Here is a 20,801-nt window from a genome sequence, read left to right as displayed (position 1 = left end):
TGGATCTTATGGGATCGTACTTGGCATGGATTGGCTTTATGCCCACAGAGCCAAGATGGATTGTCGTCTGAAAAAGATCGAGTGTGAGGATGATCATGGTTCGCCCATAGTTATCACCGGGATTCAGAGGCCCGTGTCTCTTCGTATGATCTTCGCAATGCAGCTCAAGTGGAGCATGCAGAAGGGATGTCAGCTTTTTTCTATCACTATCAGTGACAGAGGAGAAGAGGAGGAAAAAGAAACATCGCTCGATGACCATCCTATCCTTCAGGGATATTCAGATGTATTTCCTTCAGAGTTACCGGGAATGCCTCCCTGCAGAGAGATTGATTTTCATATAGACCTAGTACCAGGAGCCGAGCCAGTTTCCAGAGCACCTTATAGAATGACCACAAATGAGCTTAATGAACTTAAAATTCAGCTTGAGGAACTTCTTGAGAAGGGACATATCCGTCCTAGCGTATCCCCATGGGGTGCACCAGTTATCTTCGTTAAGAAGAAGGATGGATCTCTCCGATTATGTATGGATTATCGGTAGCTAAATAAAGTAACCATCAAGAACTGATATCCTTTGCCTAGAATTGATGATTTATTTGACTAGCTTCAGGGTGCCAAAGTCTTTTCCAAAATAGATCTGAAGTCAGGATACCATCAGTTGAGAATAGTGGAAAGTGATATCCACAAGACCGCATTTCGCACTAGATATGGTCACTATGAGTTTACCGTAGTCCCCTTTGGACTTACGAATGCCCCAGCAGTTTTTATGAGTCTCATGAATGGGGTGTTCCGTACCTTTCTGGACCATTTTGTTATTGTGTTCCTCGATGATATATTGATATATTCTCGGAATGAGAAGGAGCATGAGGAGCACCTGAAACAGGTATTGCAGTGTTTGCGAGATAACCAGTTGTTTGGCAGCCTATCGAAGTGTGCTTTCTTTCGATCTGAGGTCAAGTACCTTGGACACGTTATTTTCGGTGATGGGATCTCAGTTGACCCATCAAAGATTAGGGCTATTATGGATTGGCCAGCGCCTACCAGTGTGACAGAGGTCAGGAGTTTCATGGGTTTAGCAGGATATTACCGACGTTTTGTCGAAGGTTTCTCCAGAGTCGCACACCCTATTACCTCTCTTCAGCGTAAAGGGAAGAAATTTGAGTGGATAGAGAAGTGCGAGAAGGCCTTTCAGGAACTCAAGAAGGCACTTACTAGCGCTCCTATCCTTGTAGTACCAGATCCTTCAGCTGATTTCATGGTTTGTACCGATGCTTCCTTAGAGGGTTTAGGGGCAGTTCTTATGCAAGGTGGTAGGGCCATAGCTTTCGAGTCTAGGAAACTTAAGACTCATGAACTTAATTATCCCACTCATGACCTTGAGCTCGCAGCAGTAGTGCATGCACTTGTGAGGTGGAGACACTTCCTTCTAGGACATCACTTTGAGTTGCATTCAGATCATCAGAGTCTTCAGTACATCTTCACTCAGCCGAACCTTAATGCACGTCAGAGGAGATGGATGGAGTTTTTGTGCGAATATGATTTTGACGTTCACTACATCAAGGGAAAGGAAAATGTAGTTGCAGATGCCTTGAGTAGGAGACGTCATGAGGTTTACACCATATCCATGGGCACAGACTTGAGGGACCGTATACTTCGGCACTTGTCAGAGGATGGATGGTATGCAGAGGTTTGTCAGGTGTTACGTTCTCAGGTCACACTAGAAGGGAAATATGTGGATTTTTCTTTGGAGTCTGATGGACTGTTACGCCACAGAGGGCGCATTTATGTACCTTCCTCCGGAGGGTTGCGAGAGTTCATTGTCTCGGAAGCTCATAGAGCTCCTTATGCTGCGCATCCCGGGGTTAAGAAGTTGCATGCAGACTTGAGGCAGTTGTATCATTGGCCGGGAATGCGACAGCTCATTGCTGAGATAGTAGCTCGGTGTCTCGAGTGTCAAAGGGTAAAGGCGGAGCACCGCCATCCAGGTGGGTTGCTTCAGTCTCATGCTATACCAGAGTGGAAGTGGGATACTATATCCATGGATTTCATCGTTGGTCTCCCTATGTCTTCTCGTCGCCATGATGCTATCTTGGTGACAGTTGACAAGCTGACCAAAGTAGCTCACTTTTCACCAGTTCGTACTACATTCACAGCTCTTGCAGTAGCACAGGTGTTCTTGCGAGACATTGTTAGACTTCATGGCATACCCCGCAAGATTATTTCTGATAGGGATTCTCTTTTCACTTCTACCTTTTGGAAGTCATTACAGGCAGCTATGGGCACAAAGCTCAATTTCAGTACAGCTTATCACCCAGAGACAGATGGTCAGACAGAGAGAGTCAATCAGGTGTTAGAGGATATGCTTCGTATGTACGTCATGGATCATCAGACCCGGTGGGAGGAGTATCTTCCCTTAGTGGAGTTTGCCTATAACAATGGGCATCACACTTCTTTGGGGATGCCACCCTACCAGGCATTATACGGCAGGCCTTGCAGGACGCCCTTGAGTTGGGATCGCATAGAGGATAGAGTTGCTATTGGTCCTGAGTTAGTTCAAGATATGGAACAGCAGGTGGATTTGATTAGGTAGCGTCTCAGAGAGGCACAGGATAGACAGAAGAAGTATGCCGATGCAAAGAGGATTGATCGTAGTTACTTGGTTGGAGACAGAGTTTTCTTGAGAGTGCGACCGCATAAGAGTCCGATCCATTACGGAAAGGGTTCTAAGCTCGCACCTCGCTTTGTAGGACCTTTTGAGATTCTGGAGCGGATAGGCCCAGTTGCCTACCGTTTAGCTTTGCCACCTAGCCTGTCACGCATCCACGATGTGTTTCATGTTTCAGTTTTGAGAAAATATATCTATGATGAGTCTCACATTTTAGATTGGGATGCCTTGCAGGTGGAGTTGGACGGGCAGCTAGCTTTGGAGCCCATTCGCATTTTGGCACGCCGGACATTGGCCCTTCGAGGTCGAGAGCTGGACCAGGTTAGGGTCCAGTGGGATTGTTATGATGAGGTTACGGCTTCATGGGAGGACGCAGCACGTATGAGATCAGAGTACCCTCACCTCTTTGACGAACTCCAGGAGGAAGTTCATGCCTAGAGGGGGAGGATGTGAGGCCTCACCTCGACTCAGTTTGACATTCAGTGGATTTTATATTTTAGACTACTATGGATACTTTGTTTTGATGCATTTTGGGACTTAGAACTTATATGATTTCAAGATATTGGATAACATTGCTATGAATTGATGTTTTACTTACATGCTTTATGAGATAGAACACTACATGATTATTAGATAGAATGATATTGCAATGATAGATGTCGTTAATGAATTTGCAGGACTTTACTTTGAATATAGAACTATGATGTATGTTTAGTTTATGTGAATTGGGATGAAAATTGTTTATGTGAATTTGCTTGACAAAAGATGTATTCAATCTGTGCAGATGAAAATTGTATGCAAGTAATGATGTGCATTGTTGTATTATTGAATTATATTATATATGAATATTTGGGAGTACTAATGTGTAAATTGAATATGCGCAGGAAATTTACCATGTGACCATGGAAAATTACGGAGAATCAAACCTAGACTTATGTATGTTCGTAAAGCCAGGGTTTGTCTATTTGGAGAGGCAACACCCCGTTTGTGTTGTATTTTATTCGTATCAGTATATGCTGCATGTGTGTTATGTGTTATTTAAATTTATTGTGTAAAAACCTCAAGAGACAATTTCATGTTTATTTTTGTAAAAGTATTTTATTAGTGTCACTTGACACATGTGTGGATTTAAATTTAAATATTTTATTTTGTCTCTTGATGGGAAAGTGTAAATTATAATTAATTTTTAAATAAAATAATGTGTTGTCAAAAAGATATTTTTGGGAATATAATTTTGGAGTGGTCAACTTATGTTTGACCCAAAAATAAACTTCAGAGGGGTTTAAAATGGGTTAAATGAACACCTAGGAGTAGTTTATTAGGGTTTCCTGAAGCCCATAAGGTATACCTAGGGGTTAGGGGTAATTTTAGGCAAGTTTCTACTTTATAATGATCTTTTTAATGCTTTAAAAATTGGCTTTTTTGAGTTGAGCGAAAATTGAAAATTGAAGTGAAATCAAATCAAGATTTTTCCCTCTTGGAAGGAAAGTCTTTTTGCATTTTTGCTTTCTTCCTTCTTTTTGTTGATTTTTTTTAGAATCCTGTGAGAACTCAGAGAGTGAGCTTCTTAAGGAAGATTTTTGGGAATAGCTGGTTAATCACCCACTCTCCATTTTTGGAGACAGGAGAAAATTTGGAGGAAAAAATAATGTTATGGGATAAAGAAATTTATTAAGGAAAATAAAGAATTGTGGATTGGGCAGCTCTTCTTCAGGTATCATTATAACCTTTGGGCAGATTAAGGTTGGTTTCATTTTTACTTTTAATGACTTGTTCTTGTTTATTTCTGATAGTTGTTGAATAAGAAAATCTGTATTCTTGAAAATGAATGTTTGAAAATCTTTTGGTTTTGTTTTATGAATGAATGTGTTTTGGGAGTTTTCTCAAGATTTCTTTCTCTAGGGAGAGAAAAGGATCTTGAGGGTGGTAGCAGTGACAGCCCTCGAGTGAGAGACTCTCTTTTGAGAGCGATCACAAGGGATCTTTGTGTGACCCTTGCTGCATGGCCTGTTTGTGCAATGGGGGTCATAAGGAGGGATTATAAGGCTAGAATGCCTTTGGGGGGCGTAAGGATTATGGGGTTGAGATTCTTGATATTTTATTTGTGCCATGAGGTGGCTTCTTGTTATTACATACTTGCAGATTCTTCTCAGGTATTTGGTCCACTACCACCCCTTGAAAATGTTCACCACCAAAGTGTGGTGCTATGAAAGCCAGGTTGGGAATGTGTCTGGAATGTTTGTATGTTTTGTGTCTCTTTGTGTTTGCCTGTTTGTTACCCGTCTAGGAATTGGTTCTCCGAGCTCGGGGGTGGCTACCAGTTAGCCTAGGCTGGGAGGTGAGCACTCCGTGGTCAGTTTTGTGTTTTTCTATTATGCAAGAAATTCAGAGGAAAGAGGATAAGATTCATGAAAGATATTCAGAAGATTGTATTTGAAGATATTTGAATTCAGTTGCAGATGTTGTTTTAAAGTTACTGTAAATAAATGCCTTATTCAAGAGAAAGGAGAAGCAAGTTGTAATTTGTAATTAGTAGACTTGAAGTCTTATTGTTGTGACTATTCAGAGAAAGCATTCTGTGAAATTGTAGAATATCTTTAAGATGTAAAGAAAAAAGCTTGTTATTTCTACTTCTAGTATATTAAAAAAAAATAGAAAGAGTTATTAGAGATGCATGCAAAGCTTCTGGTTTTATGAAAGAAATAAAAAAAGTTTGTTTTCATTTAAATTTTTACCTGTATTTTTAATTGAGTCAAATTAGAAGTTTATTTAAGCTGAAAGTTTTTAAGTATTTTAGATGGAAAGAAAAGTTGTTTTATGTGAATATTTTATTTAAAAGAAAAAAATATAAATGGATTTCTTTTAAAAAAAGAAACATATAATGTATCTTTGTGGAATACTTTAAATTGTATTTTGTTAACATTGATTTAGAAGCTTGTTTTATAGATGAATTTAAAATTATATATATATATATATATATATATATATATATATATATATATATATATATATATATATATTTATATTTTTGATTTAACTTAATGTTATCTTTTCGTTTATTATATTAGCTTAAAATTTTGCATGTAAAAAAAATTCTCTTTTAAAATATATATAAATTTTATTTGGAATTTAAATTTATCTTTTTATCTATGCATGTTAATTTATGTAAATACCACATATATATATATATATAAATATATATATTTATATATTTATATATATATATATATATTATTAAATGTTATTGTTTTAAAAAAAAAAATTTTAAAAAAATAAGTTGGGGACCCCGCGGGCTCCACTGTGTGTACACACAGTGGACGACCGCGCGGCGCCCACTGTGTGCACACACAGTGGAGCCGCTTGCGGCTCCCACTGTGTGGGCACACAGTGGATGGCCGCGACCGCCACTGTGTGGGCACACAGTGGTGCCGCGGCGCCACTATGCGCACACACAGTGGTGCGCGCGGCCAGCCGCCACTCGAAACCTGCCTTCTTCCTCCCGTGACTTGCAATATGATTTCGTGGCCGCCTTAGGGGTTTTCGGGCCAGCATGTAAACTGTGACATGTAAAAAAAAGATTTATGGGTAAAAACCCTAGCCCGGATGGACTAGGGCAGATTCGGTTTTCAATTAAAAGTAAAATATTAGTTAGTTAGATAATATAAATATGGTAAAATTAGAACCCTAATTAGGGTTGGGCAACAATATGGTTGTTAATTAGGAAATTATAATGGTAATTAAATTTAGAATCAAAATATCTGCCATTTAAGCAAAATATATATATATATATATATATATATATATATGTTTCCATATATATATATGGGAATATATATATATATATGTAAATTTATGAATTTTTGGAGCATTTGTATTGTAATTAAATTTTAATATATATAAATATATGCGTATTCAAATATGAATATATGTATATATTTAAATAAACCTGATTTTAATTTGGGGTAAAATATAAAGTGAAAATTTTTTAAAAAAATTTTGAAAGGGCTATATAGTCATATCGGGAGATAAATTAAAATATCTCTCCTATTCTCTTTAGTATGTTTAATTAAATAAAACTATTGACTAAGTATCTCTTGGAGGTAGATTTTGAACCAGTAGGTTTTTCCGCAATTAAAATATAACAGATTGTCGATGCTTCGTTCGTTTCAGAATGAACTCGAATTTATTAATGAAATTTTCTTTAACGCTTGTCGCAAGAGTGTGCTTGTTAATCAAATTAGTATTATTTTTTTAAAAAATTTGTTCTGTTTTTGCCCTAAATTTTGGGCATGACACATGAAGACATTTATGCAGGACTTTAAATCAGTTTTTGACAAGTTTCACTCTTTATTGTCATAAACTCTTTAAATTAGTTTTTAATGCTAATGGATCAAGGGTTATTCAGTTGTACTTTGTCATTGTTGGCAAAGGGGGAATAGTATTTTATATTTAAAATTTTGATGGAGGAGTAGTATTCTGTATTTAAATTTTGATGCATGTTATGTATACTTTCATGTTTATCTCTGTAACGAAGTAGTATACATTGTATTTTCTGCAAAACGGATAGTGTATATGCTTAGGGGGAGTAAGTTTGATTATGGCATAATTTTGTTGTAAAACAGTTAGATGTCAAAAAAATTTCCTAAGTGTTGCCATCAATGCCAAAGGGGGAGATTGTTGGCATTTTGATGATTATGTTGTGATTGTCATTGATGGACACACACTTGCTATGAGATCACTTTGTGAATGTATGAATTATGCTCAACCGGTAATTGTTCCAAACTGGTATCATGTTGTAGTCTTTAAACTATTGATGTTATGCAGAAAGTGTTTACCGATCTCAAGCGGCATGAGGACCTCAAGCGGTTTGACGATCTCAAGCGGAACAGAGCAAAGGAACTAGAAGCGACAGTTATCATTTTCTTAGTCTTCATTTCTGTCAACTGGTAATTTGTTAAACCGGTATTACTCTGAGTTACCAACCGGTAACTGAAAAAGTTGTATAAATTGGTAATACTCTGCAATGAGTTACTAACCGGTATATCTTTGTGATGAGTTACCATCCACCGACACGTTGACGGTGATTTTGTGATGTGTTACCAAATGTGTCTAGATACAATGAACATGGGAACTTGCAATGTAATCCTATTGGACTGACATGAAATTAGATTCCTTTTAAGGACATCATGTCTAGGGTTTCAAGGTGTGTGAGTAGCTATTAGGGTTTGAAGTGGTTGATGAGTTCATGTGTGTGCGATCTTAACAAAGAGATCAAGTCTATGTACTATAACAGAGTGTGGATTTACTAAAGACTAAAGCAATTCTGAAATGCATTAGCAATGAGCTATCATGGATCTAACCAAGCAGGCTGTGCTATTTGCTAGATCATTCACATGTTGATTATTCACATCTTTGACAAGTTAGAAACCCTTAACCGGGTAGGCCCAGAAAAGCCTTTGTAAATCCTCTAACAAGGTGGTTCACATCTGTGGATCTAAAATCCTCTCATAAGGTAGTCTTTAATCGGACTTATCTCCTAACGTAGATTGAGATTTCTAATAGGATCTATTCTGGTAAAGAACATTGTATGACCTTAACCGGTCTGACCTTAACCGATCTGGTTACTATTCTACAAATAGTTACTTGTGAGTTTCATCTCACCATGGTTTTTCCCATTTGGGTTTCCACATCAAAATCTCTTGTGTTATGGTGATTGTTCTTCTGTGGGTGAATTCCTTACTTGTTGTTTGGTTTGCATTTGTGTTAACCAATTTGTTTTAACGGTTTACCGCTAGACTGATAAAGTGTTTGAGTACAGAATGTTTTTGTATACTAATTCACCCCCCCCCCCCCCCCCCCTTAGTATTCATCAAAATTCACCTACCTGGTTAGATCTCAAACATTTTAGATTCTTCTCAATATCTTTCTCAACAAGAGCTTTAAATGCATTAAACTTACTGAAAGCCTCAAACTTTTCTCTCAGAAAATTTACCCACATCATTTTGGAATAATCATCAGTAAAGATCATAAAATACTTATCACCAAAATAGTTCTTATTCCTCATAGGATCACAAAGATTAGTATGAACCAAATCAATAGTATTCTCTAAAGAGAAAGACTTACTCTTAAAGGATACAAAGGTCATCTTACCCATCTAACAATCCTTGCATAACACATTATTTGGTTTCACAAGTTGGGGCAAACCTCTAAAAATACTTGACTTACTAACTTTAATCAAATTGTCAAAATTGACATGACAAAATCTCTTGTGCCACAACCAGTTGTCTTCAATCTTCACCAGCAAACAACCATTTACATTAGTATCTAGATGAAATAGATTACCTCTAGTCTACTTCCTAGTAGCAATCAATTCTCCATTATTTCCAAGAATTCTGCACAATCCACTTTTGAATTCAAGTAGATATCCGTTATCATTAAGTTGTCCAACACTCAAGAGGTTATGTTTTAATCCTTCAACCCAAAATACATCATCTGCATTACTCTTCCCATTTAAGGAAATTGATCCTTTACCTTTAACCATGTAGGGAGAGTTATTACCAAATCTTACAACACCTCATCAAACTCTTCAAGGGATAAGAACTTACTTTTGTCACCGGTCATGTGGTGTGAGAAACCACTATCTATTATCCATTCATCATTGTTATCCATGTGAGACACCAAAGCCTTCTCATCAGTCAGATCCTCCTTCACAACAACAAATACTATCTCCTCATTGTCATCTTCTTTTGATTCATCATCGGTCACACCTTCATCCACTGCAACATAACAATGTTTCTTTCCTTCTCCTTTGAATATCCTAAACTTATCTTTCTTATCAGTGTTAGGGCAGTTAGTAGCTATGTGTCTAATCTTACTACAAGAGAAACACTTCAAGGGTAAGTTACCTTCATATTTACCTACTCCTCTAGGGAATCTTCTAGCCAGTAATGCCTCAAGTTCCATCAGATGATCTTCATCATCACCATCACCTCTGCTAGCACCAAGACTAGACTTGTAATCATGATTATGACAAATATCTTTTCCTTTCCTTGCTGATGTACCAATTACAGAAGCCTTAAAGGAAGATTCAAAAGGTTTGGAAACACTATTATCAAAACTGTTAAGTTCAAATGTAGTTAACTTTCCAATTAAAAAATCAATAGTAACTTTATCTTTTGAAATGAATCTCAGTTCTTGAATAGCAGATACTCTGATAGAATACTGCGGTAAAAGAGTTCTAAGCATTTTACTAACAATAGTGTCATCTTCAATCTTACCTCCAACACTCTTTATACCACCTACAACTTCATTAATCCTTTGTCCATATTGAGTTATGTTCTCATCATCTTCAAATTTTCCTCTCAAACTCTCTTCCTTTTCCCTTTTTACATGTTCATCTCCTCCATAAATTAAATTTAACTTCTCCCATACCTCATTTGTAGTTTCTAATCCATGAACATCAATATACTTAGAGTCAGACAAAGTACTTACAATTGCTTCAAGAGCCTGAATGTTTTCCTGTTGTTCTTTCAATTCATCTAGTGTCAAAAGACTAGTAGTAGGAGCAACATACTTGGTTATCACATGATTCCAGTATTGTGAACCCATTCCTTTAATGTATATCTTCATCTGATCACTCCATATCTGATAGTTGTCCTTGGTAAACTTGGGACCCTCCTTCATCATCTTTCACAAAATCTTTCCCTCAAGTTGTTAGGCTTTCTGCACACAAAGGACCAACACTCTGATACCAATTGTTAATCCTAGAGGATATAGTTAATACTGAGAGGGGGGTGAATCATTATTAAAAAAAACTAAAACTTTTAACACCAAAACACACTTATCTCAAATCTGAAAACATTCAACACTTAAACCAATTCTTCATAACAGATTTCCTTATCAAATCTAGATAATCATTTCCTCTTATGCAAAATTATTAATTGGATTAGCCATCAATTCAATATTAGATCAACAAACAATATTACCAACTTTTTAACTAATCAGAATGCTTCATCAATCATACAATCATCAATACCACTATCCACTTTAAGATCTCTAATAAACAAACATAAACTGTCTTGACCGGTTATCAGAAATAAAACACTAACATCACAAGAAAAGGATTCCACACATGGACACCATGATTTTCACGTGGAAACCCAAATAGGGAAAAACCACAGCGGGAATTGGTACCCACAAATATTTTGTACTCTTTCAGAATGCGTCTTGTTAGGAACCAAGCCCGAATAGAAGCTTACAATGATGCCCTGTTAGGAGCAGACCCTATTAGGAGTCACCCGGTTAAGGGATTTACCTCAACCCTGTTAGAAGCTTTGATCTATTAGGATCAAACTCACAAGAGGATTTAGAACTTAGATATTTAGTCACCCTATTAAGGGATTTTGCAATATGAGGCATGTTAGGACCTACCCAGTTAAGGGATTTTAGCTATTGTAATTGTTAGAGAACAACAATGAATGATCTGTGTATAGCACTCAACTGCTTTCTTGATCAGATCCAATTGAGTTCTAAGTTTGCATCTCATTGGAAGATCTTCTCACACACACTAGTTCGGCTTCTCTCACTTCTCCAAATCATCAACACTTCAAAACATCAACCTTACCGACATAAATAACTTTTACAACTAGGTCGACATCCAAAAACCTAAGACTTACTACGTAGATCATCATAAATCTTTACAACTCTTTACAGATCATCATATGGATCATTACAATTAATTACAAATTAATCTCAGCTGTTGAATGATCATAAATCATCATAACAAGTCGATTTGGTACAAAGTCAAACCCTTAGCACATTTCGCTAAGCACTTTGCACATTTTTAAGAAATCCATTCTCCAAACGCACCAAAACATCTTTCAAACACATCACACGATTTGTGCCACATTATCATCAACATGTGAACTTGATGTAGAGCACTACCAAACCAAAAATCATTAATGCTTAAGAGAATTCTTTACTGGTCCTTAAACCCTTCTTAAAGCCTTGCAAAACTTCATCAGAAATTCAAAACATGCCTTCCAGTAACCATCATAGGATGCGGTTCCGATTACATACTCAAATGACTTAGCCAACAAGTCAATCACTGAAAACCAATTGTAAACATCATTAAACATCAATTGACCTTGGTTGCCATCAATGAAAACACAAATAACTAATTATGTCATCTTTCTGCTACTGGTACAATCATCCATCATCATCTCAACCTCATCAGTTATTCCAAACATGCCAACATGGTTAAGGTCAACAAATCTAGTATGGTGAGAGGTATGCCATAGCTTATTAAACCAGACAATGTGTTGTATAAATAATGTCAGTTGGGTAAGATGACTATATCTTCTTTTAAGAGAAAATACTTTTCTTCTGAGTATATTCTATATTTGGTGCACACTGACTTATGTGGTCCTATGACGACTAGAAGTTTTTATGGTGACAAGTATTTTACGATATTTATTGATGATTTTTTTAGAATGATGTGGGTTACTTTTCTGAAGGAAAACTCAAAAGCTTTCAACAAGTTCAAGGCATTCAAGGCCTTAGTAGAAAAGGAAACTAGTAAGAATCTTAAGTGCTTGAGATTTGGCCAGGGTGGAGAGTTTACATCAGATGAGTTTGTGAGATATTGTGATGAAAATGGAATAAAGAGGTAGTTATCTACTCCAAGGACACCACAATAGAATGGAATTGGAGAAAGGAGAAACCGGACCATTGTTGAAGCAAAAAGGACTATGTTGATACAGGGAGATGTACCTAAAATGTTTTGGAGAGAAGCGGTCAGTACTGTTGTTTACACATTGAATCGGGTATTGGTGAAGAAAGGTATTGGCAAGACACCCTATGAGTTATGGTATGGTAGAACTCCTAGTGTTAGTTACTTCAAAGTTTTTGGGAGTAGATGTTTAATAAAAAGAGATGATTGTACTGGTAAATTTGATGCTAAGAGTGATGAAGGAACATTTCTTGGCTACTCTACTAAGAGAAAAGCTTCCAAGTGATACAACAAAAGGACAAAGAAGAATGTGGAGAGTGTGAATGTAAAATTTGATGAGTATTTTGATGAACCTGATGATACCAACAAATCTGATCCAACAAATGATAAACAAAAACTTGTGTTTATTGAACTGGATGTATAGAAATATGTTGAGCAGAACAGTGCAGATGAAGATGCTCAACCGATAGATGAAGAAAATGAAGAAGCTGAAGAACAAGAAAAGGTTATTGCACCGAAATAGGTAATTCCTAGGTACATAAGGTTAAATCATTCTGAAGACGAGATATGTGACAAGAATGTTGGAGTACAGACTAGAAGGAAAATTAGAGAAAGCTCTTGTCTGATTTCTACATTTCAGTTGAAGATAGTTAAAGAATCTCTTAAGGATGATGTTTGGTTAAATATAATGAATGAAGAACTTGATCAGATTAAGAAAAACAACACTTGGTCACTTGTTCCTAGACCTGATGATAAAAATGTGATTGGTACAAAATGGGTATTTAGAAACAAGTTGAATGAAGATGGAGAAGTTATTAGAAACAAGGCAAGACTAGTATGCAAATGGTATACACAAGAAGAAGGTGAAGATTATGGAGAGACCTTTGCACCAGTTGCTATGCTTAAAGGTGTTAGAATGCTACTTGCATTTGCATCCTTTAAAGGTTTCAAATTTTATCAAATACATGTAAAGTCAACATTTTCAAATGATATTCTTGAAGAAGAGGTGTATATTGAACAACCGGATGGGTTTGCATTATCAGAAGATAAGGATATGGTATGCAAACTGCATAAGGCATTATATGGATTGAAGCAAGTACCAAGGGCATGATTTTAAAGACTTCATTCATATCTTATAAAGATAGGATTTCAGAGAACCAGTGAGGATAACAATATTTATTTGAAGACTGAAGGAAATAAGATGTTGATTACATAAGTATTTGTTGATGATATCATATTTAGAGGAAATGATGATATGAGTATGACTTTTGTAGATGAGATGAAGAAATAATTTGAGATGTCTCTTTTAGGTGAGATAAAAAAAATTCATTGGATTGCAGGTCCAACAACTCAAAGGTGGTATTTTTATCAGTTAGTCCAAGTATGTGAAGGAAGTGTTAAAGAACTTTGGAATCGAAAACTATAAACTGGTTGGAACACCTATGGTTACCACTTGTAAATTGTCAAAAGAAGATGATTCACCCTCAGTGGATGAGAAGGAATATAGGTCCATGATTGGGAAACTATATTATATTGTTCATAGTAGACTAGATATTGCCCATGCAGTTGGTTTAGTAGCAAGATTTCAAAAGATCCCTAAGGAGACACATATGACAACAGTAAAGAGGACATTCAGATATCTTAGAGGGACAGTTGATTATGGATTATGGTATCCATACAGAGGAAATTTTTCTTTGTAGGTATTCAGTGATGCTGATTGGGTAGGGAATGTAGATGACCAAAAAAGCACAACTGGTGGTGAATTCTTTCTAGGTGGTAGACTAGTCGCTTGGACCAGTAAGAAATAGACTTGTATTTCTCAGTCTACAGCAGAAGTAGAGTATATAGTTGCATCCATGAATTGTACACAAGCTATATGGATGAGACATGTCTTGCAAGGAATCAAGTAGGATATGACAGAACCGGTGATCATACATTGTGATAACACTAGTGCTATAAAAATTTCTAAGAACCCGGTACTGCATGCAAGGACTAAACATATTGAATTGAAGTATCACTTTCTGAGATAAAAGGGTGCAGGAAAAGAAGTGAGATTAGAGTATGTGTCAAGTAAAGAGTAGTTGGAAAATATTTTCACTAAGCCATTACCTAAGGATACCTTTGAATATCTCAGAGGTAAGTTAGGGGTTATACCCCTACCCAAGGTCAACTAAGAATATGTGAAAGCATCAATCTAGTGGACTCATTGAATATATTTCACTATGGATTGATGGGAAGTGGGCTACTCCTCAAGGGGAGTAGCTATGATGATGACATAAGATGTCTTTGCACCTTTGGCATTGTTGTCAAAGGGGGAGAAGAAATATGATAGGGGGAGAAGAACAATAAAGAGCAAAGGAGAAGAACTGATGACTAGATAGTGAGTGATGTACAGACAAGTTTCGTGATGAGATTTTGGTGTTGCAATATTTGGTGTTGCCATCAATGCCAAAGGGGGAGATTGTTAGCATGTTGGAATAACTGATGGAGATGATAGTGTACCAGTAAAAGACTGTTGGTGATGATATATTGACAGACTATTGGTGATGATATAATTATGATATGATGCTTGATGATCAGTTATTTGTGTTGTCAATGATGGAAACCATATTTGTCCATGTTTGTTTATGCTTGGTATGTCATCTAAGTCTATTGGTTAAGTCTAACAATTAATAGATTGAATTGAATTGAGTTGGCAAGAAAACCTGCCAAGTGGCAGTGAACCGGTAAGCAGGAACTGAGAAGGAGATGGTTGTGGTAGTGATCCATGTTGAGTCAAGTGTTGCAGTTTGGAATGTATGCTTATGACATCATAATGAGTCTATGACATGAACCGTGTTACCCTCCTCATTTTCCTAAGGCATTTTGTTTTCACGTTATTAAAAAAAAGAGTGTTTTATTTAGTCTAGGCTTGTGTAAGTTTTGGTTTTTATTTTGTTGAAGTTTTTCTTGAACTAAACCTCTCACTTGAACCTCATCTAAGTTCAAGGTTCAAGTTCAAGCAGAGTATGTTGTATCATGACCTTGTTTTTAAAAGAGTTAAAGGTCTTTGTAATAATTCTCATTGAACTTGAACTATTGAATATTTTCAAAAAGTTCAAGGTTTGGGTTCAAAGTTCAAAGACAAGGTTCAAAGGTTCAACGCGCAGGAGAATGCAAAGGAAAAGTGATTAATGAAGCATACTATGGGAAAAATCTGTAATTTTGAACCTTCTAATTGAACCCCGTGGTTCAAGGTTCAATGGTTCAATCTAACAGTCTAATTTTGCACATATATCCGCCAACCAAAAAATGCAACCAAAACAAAGTTGCAAATTTTCAAAATCTAAAGGTAACCCACCTAATATTTTGGTCTTAAATGCTCCCAAATTTAATTTTGTGACCATACAATCTCATATGATATATTATTTTAATATTCTCTCAGTGTAGCATTGTGGTTGGCATGGTTAGTTTACAAAGGAAGAAACTTGATTTAGCAAGTTGTTCAGAAATGGTTAAAAACCCATTTTTAATTTTAAATATCATAACTGTTCACAAATTTTCATGGCTCTAGGATGCTCGATTAATCCAAGGTGAATTTAGTAAAAAGTGGCTACAAGAAAAATTAAACTTTCTTACTTATTTATGTATAATATTTTAAAACATTTTAAGATGTTTTAAAATATGTTTGAGAGCAGCAATTTCATGGGAATGTGAATTTTATTCCCTTTATCAAGAATTAGTTATTGATAACTAAATGTCTCACTAAAAAATGAGGGTATATATATGTAATGAAAGGAAAGAGCTGGGGATTCTTTTTCTTTTTTTGTTGTAAAAAAAAGATAGCAGCATAGTTTTCTGGACTACACAATTTTATTTTATAGAGGTGTTGAGTCTGTGAGCCCACATTTTGGCATTGATGGAATGGAGAAGATTTTGTTGATCTATGCATTTGCCAATATTTTCTTTTGATTATAATGAGCTTTGTTTCTCTTGTGATTACCTTTCATTGCCTTTTCTGTTACATTAAACTATGTATGCATTTAATTCTGAAACTTTGATTTTAGAAATAACTTGTATATTGGAAAGAAATCTGTTGTTATCTCTTTGCCTGAGCATTCTGAACCCCCTTGTCCTTTGAGGCATGAGAGAGACTCGATCAGAATCCGAAGAATTTTGATTCTATTTGAAAGGGTATTGTCGTGGGTGTGGGTAATTAAACTGTGTTTTACTTGTCTTCATTCACTTCATTTTTAATCAATTTTTCACATCTAATTTCATGGTTATGGGTAGATGTTAGTTTGTCTTTATTGATTTATGGTTAAAAGGATATTCAGAAAATAACATTTTATCCAACGAAAGGAGTTGTACCTTCATATCAAAATTCAGAGAGCACTTGCAATTTCCATTACAAGTGACTCAACTGTTGGTTCCTTTTTGTCTTTCAATTTGGGTGTTTGGGAGTCATTTTTGAAAGGTATTTAAGAAGGACAAAATCTATTAACCAACAAATCGCATCATGTTTGTAATTGACTGTTGTATAATCAACTAGGGTTTGAGAACCAGTATCAAGCTCTTTGACCGATGATATTTTATGGTTTGGTGGTGATTCTTTTCATGTTCATAAGTTGATGATGACATGTCAAAATCTGTGTGAAGAGATAAGATGTTGTTTTGGCACATAAAAGGATCAAATTTCTTGGGAAGCAACAAAGTGTTTAGCAGAATGTGTTAAGGGTTTGATAGCTTATCAAATCGATGTGCGGTGATGAATTATGATCATTCAACGACTGTAATTGTCTTGTAATTTGTTGTAATGATATGTAATGATCTGATATGATCTATGATGTATATTCATTGTAGGTTAGGGTTTTGTAACCAACCTAATTATAAAGTCTATTTAGGTCAAGTTTTAGAAAGTTTATTGTGTCGGTGATCAGAGAAGTGTGTGTGTGCCAAACTAGATTGAGATGTCTGCATGAGAGAAGCAGATTGGAGTTGGCAAAGATCTGTAATAGCAATCTATGAAGTGTTGAGTCCAGATCATTTATCTGTTGTTTCCTAATAGTTGCAGCAACATTAAAATCCCTTAACTGAGTAGGTCCTAACAGGCCTGATCTTGTAAATCCCTTCACCGGGTGGCTCATTAATTTGGCTTTAAAACCTCCATCGAGGTTACTCCTAACAGGATAAGGCTCCTAACAAAGCTAAGTTGTAAAATCCCTTGACTGGGTGACTCCTAACAATGTCTTCTCTTAACTGGGCTAGGCTCCTAATAGGGCGTGCTCTGAAAGAGTGCATATTTTGTGGGTACTAATTCCCACCGTGGTTTTTCCCATTTGGGTTTCCATGTGAAAAATCCTTGTGTTCATGTTGTGGATGGATTGTTGAGTTATGCATTTGGTGTCTTTACTATATTTGCTTAATGATGAACACTTAAGTTGCTACCAGTAATGTTTTGGTAAATTTGTTTTGGAGACTATTTAATCAGCTACCAGTATTGGTTATGAACTATTTTGTGAAGTATTTTGCAGATTGGTGAAAAGTTTCAATTTATCCTTATTATTGATTCACCCCCCCTCTCAGTAATAATCGGATCCTCACAATAACAAAGATAACCCTAACCTAACCAAAAAAATAATTTTAAAATTATAATAACTAAAATATTTTTTATTTTGATATTAAAAAAAAAATAGCCAGAGAATGGCTCTGCAATTTTTTGATCATGCGAACAACTGAGTTGTTGATGGTGGGAAGAGATGCACTAGGGTTTCCTCAACATCCTGTGGGGTTCTCCCTCTGCAGGAGCAACCTTGGGAGACTATGAAGAGAAAGCACACCATTAGGGCAGAGAGGAGATGGGCTACTAGGGTGGTCGTAGACTTTGCATATTGCTATCTCGGTGACCATCTCCCATACCAAGGTAGTAACTTTGAAATGGCTGGCAAACCTCCATATGGAAGGGAAGTCTCTGCACATAACCACCCGTGGAAAGTGGTAGTGGGCAAGAAATCAGCTAGGGCAAAGAAGAGGGAAGCTAGGGCGGCGAAACAAACAAAAATATGGGTGATTCCCATCACCTCTCAAATCCTCGATTGTGCCACCAAAGTAAACAAGATATTGCTAGGTTTTCGAGAAAATTACTCATGCCCTGGACAACCCCTTTGAAATCCACAACAGAAGACACACCAACTTACCAACAGAGTGGAGGGTTATGTTAGACCCATTAAGGATGGAGGAAGGGCACTGCCACTTCATGGCCCTAAATTCACAAAACCATTTCCGGTCTTGAAGCTAGAAAACCCACCACATCATGTCGCAAGAAAAGAGGATTCCCTAGTAGCGACAAAATCTGACCCAGAGCCCATCAAAATCATGAACCCTAGAGAAGAAAAGGATTTAAGTAATTATTGCAAGGGCACGAACTCTTTGTAAAATGGGGAGGGAACAACCGACCATTAAATGAAATTGTGGAATGGTGGAAAACAAAATTCCACAGCCAGGTAAGTATAACAACCCTAGAAAATAACTTTATATACATTGAATGCCATGATAAATCTCTGAAAGTTAAACTATTGCATGAAGATTATGTTTTTTACAAAGGCACAAATTTTAATTTCATTGATTGGCAACCAAAATTTGATGCTAATGGATATGAATTTGAAATGGAATCAAAATGGATAGAAATCCACAATGTTCCTATATAATTAATGCATGCTAAAATTCTTATAGAAATTGGGGATAGTCTGGGCAAATTCATAGCTGTAGAAAAAAATTGGTCGGATCACTCAGACATAAAAATGCTAATAGAAATAAACAAAGGCAAGGGAGTCCTAAAAAATATAATGTTAGAAACAATAGATGGCATATATAGTCTAAAACTGATATGGTATAATGGACCAATAGCAGAAGATTTAGCTTTCTACAAGAGGTCAAGTCCTAAATTGCAGAAGCTGCAAGTGATAGTATTGGATAAAAATGAAGCTTCAATTGAGAAAATAAACATACAATTTAATGATGACATGGGTGGCTTCATTATAAACACCGGCCAACACGAGATTGATACTACCCCAACTTCGCCTCTTATCCCGGTCTTGGGTAACAGTCCGAACAGAACCTTAGAAACTCAGGCTAATAATAATGAGGAACAAATCCAAGCAAAACTGAACAATGTTATAGATAACCTAATGGGGAAAATAGATGAAGAATTTTTTGAACAAATACTCATTGATACTCTGACAAATTGGGCAGAGAATGTTAATACCCCCATTATAGAACAAGTTCAATCCCCCCAAAAACACCCCTACTAATCACCAGCCCAACTGAGGTGGCCCAAGAAGATACAATCACATCCTATACCACTCTGGAGGAATCCCCTATTGTGGAAGGTTTGAATGCAAATGAGGAAAGAGATTTAATTATCAAGGAACTGATCAATATATAGGTAATGGAAAATAACACAATATTAGATAACAGTTCTACCAATCCACAAAGCAAAGGTATCCTCCAGATGGGAGGTGAGAAATCAACTCCTGACTGTGGTAAATCTATGAGCAACAAAAGAGGTAGGAAGTCTTTTTTAGACAAAAGGAAGATGGACGGGGATGCGGAGGGGCAGGCCAAAATTACAATACTATTGGGGTAAGGAAAATCTCCCCATCCCCTCGAAGAGGTATAAACATACTTAATTGGAATGTTAGGGGTTTGGGAGCTCCTAACAAACAGAGAGTGGTTAAAAGAAGCATACTTAAATCTGCTATGGATATAGTTATGATACAAGAAACAAAACTAGGCAAGACTGATATAAATAATTTTAGCAAAAAATTCACCCAATGGCAGATGGAAGTTGTGGAGTCTACAAGGGCATTGGGGGACTAGGTATAATATGGAGAAAAAATGCAGTTGCATTCACATGTCAAACCAAAATGCAAAATTGGATGGCTGGCAAAGTTAGAGCCCTTAATCTAAATCTTGAGTTTATAATCATTAATATTTATGGCCCAATTCCAACAGAAAAAAAAGAAATTAGTGTGGTAGGAAATATAACACTACTTAAATACTCGAGATGAAAAAAACATCATCATAGGTGGTGACTTCAACACCATCTTATACTCATATGATAAAAGCGGTGGTATAACAACCATTAAACAATCACAAAGAGACTTCGTAAATTGGATAAATAACAATAACTTACTCGAAGTCAGAACAGAGACAGGTTTTCACACATGGAATACCAGAAGAAAAGATTTTTCCAACATTGCAGAAACACTCGATAGATTCTTCTTTAAAGGAGATCTAACCGATCTCCATACAGAACTAAAAACTATAGTATTACCTTGGTCAGGCTCTGACCACTACCCGATACACTTAGTGATGAATAATGATGATTTAGTTAGTACCAAACCGGTACTGAGAGGGGGGGGTGAATCA

This window comes from Cryptomeria japonica, chromosome 1, assembly GCF_030272615.1.
Source record: "Cryptomeria japonica chromosome 1, Sugi_1.0, whole genome shotgun sequence".
NCBI lineage: Eukaryota > Viridiplantae > Streptophyta > Pinopsida > Cupressales > Cupressaceae > Cryptomeria > Cryptomeria japonica.
Note: the sequence above shows the minus strand (reverse complement) of the source record.